Here is a 1988-nt window from a genome sequence, read left to right as displayed (position 1 = left end):
AGTTTCCACGAATGGTTTGACCGACCACAACAAGTTGCAATGGATCGCAGCATTATGGTCTCGCTTAAATATAGCAGTCCACTAATTACTTAAATATGATTCGGGTTGCAATTGCTATAGTTGGGGCTGCAGATGATGTGGTGGCCACAATGTGGTTGGTGTGCCATGAAACATGTCTGAATGTTGCATGAGTAGGCACAAGGTTTACAGTATAATCATGCAAATGAAAATTTCTGGTTTTATGATTTTTTGATTACCATTACAATCGTATACACATATTTACATGTGTATGAACATATATAGACAATTTCATTTCTAATGTAGCCAGGATAATTTCATTTTGGAAAGGAATTGTTGCATTAAGTGCCTAAGAAGAACAATTTTCAAGGCGCAAATCAGAATCTGATGAGAGAAACAAGTTTCCCGGTTATAAAGGGTGGGAACGGTAGTATAGTGAAATTCAAAATTAAGAATTGTAGATTGTTTTTTTTAGCCGAAGATTTAGAAAAAAAATTAGATTATATTATTTAATTTTTTTTTTTAATTTTAATAAAAATGTTGATTCCAAAATTTTCAATTTGTGTAATGGTATTATAGTGACTAATGGCTTTACTTCAGGCTTGAGGACATAGATAAAATATGTAAATATTAAATCTTTGAGCCACCTTTACATTTCTTTCATTGTTTGGCCAAGTGAAAACTTAGATTACACACATAGTTTCATAGTCTCCATTACAATTTTGGTTGGTTGTTCGGTCGGTCGGTTGGATATTTGTTAATTAAATTTTAAGTTTAGTATTAAATTCTAATAAGTTAAATATTTCAATCTATGATAATGTCATATGTGAAGTCTCTTTCGGTTTCTTAATTGGTACTTAAAGTGAGTAATAGTTTTACTTCAGTCTTGAGGATATATATATATATATATAATATGTGAATATTCACCACCTTTAGTTTTATATTCATATATATTGTATATGTCCTGATATATGTATTTCTCACTATAATTGTTAAAAAAACAGTTTCCTATAATTTGCTTAGTTCCGTAAGCTTAAAGGCATTCCGTTTCATTCATAGTTTGGCCAAGTGCAACCTTAGATTACACACATTGTTTTCTTCATTACAATTTAGGTTGGTTGTTCGGTCGGATATTTGTTAATTAAATTTTAAGTTTAAGCCATGCAAAACGGACAGTGGAGAGTGCAGGCAAAAAAAAATGACTTTCACCACTCTCAGTATTTTAATAGGCGTAAAAAGAAAATTACATACATCTACTTATAAGTATTTGCATATTATTTCAAAAATTTTAGATAGTAGTTTTTACTGCACAAGCAAAGCCATTAGTCTGCATAAAAAGAAAAACACACACGCTCATACTGCAACATTTACTTTACATAGAAATCTTTAATTTAAGAAATTATTTTGCAATCAAAACAAAAAACGAAATGCAAAACTACAAACACTCCACATGGAGTGGAAAAGTAAAAGCCCACAGAAATGATTCAAAGCTTTCCCATGCTCATACTAATTATGATGATGTGCTGCCCATTTACATATGAACACTTCTTTAATATGGAAATCTTCTTTCAGAAATCATTGTAACATGAACATGAAAATCTCCTCTCAAATTAATTGATGGTCATGTCAGATTACGAAGCTATCTATCAATCAATCAGAAATATTTTTTTTCTGTACAAATAATATGAAATGAATGAGGCTCTCGTTCCGTATGGTCACACCTCAATCGGCTACCTAGTATTTTTCATTCAGTTGACTGTTGGTGTGTGTGTGAAAATTATGAATGAATGAGTGAAAGAAACGCCTTTCATATTCGTCTAATGACATGCTAAAGTAGAACAATATCTGTGAATTATGAAAGCAGGTTAATAAGCGATTTTGATTCAATATCAAATCAGACTCTCACTGATATCAACAGGTGTATTACAATAATGATTCAAATGGAATGCAGGGGATTGCCGAATAATATG

This window comes from Musca vetustissima, unplaced genomic scaffold, assembly GCF_032173495.1.
Source record: "Musca vetustissima isolate MV318-11 ecotype Yass unplaced genomic scaffold, APGP_CSIRO_Mvet_v1 utg2694, whole genome shotgun sequence".
Lineage (NCBI taxonomy): Eukaryota > Metazoa > Arthropoda > Insecta > Diptera > Muscidae > Musca > Musca vetustissima.
The sequence above is the reverse complement of the archived record's forward strand: the minus strand, read 5'-3'. Positions refer to the sequence as shown.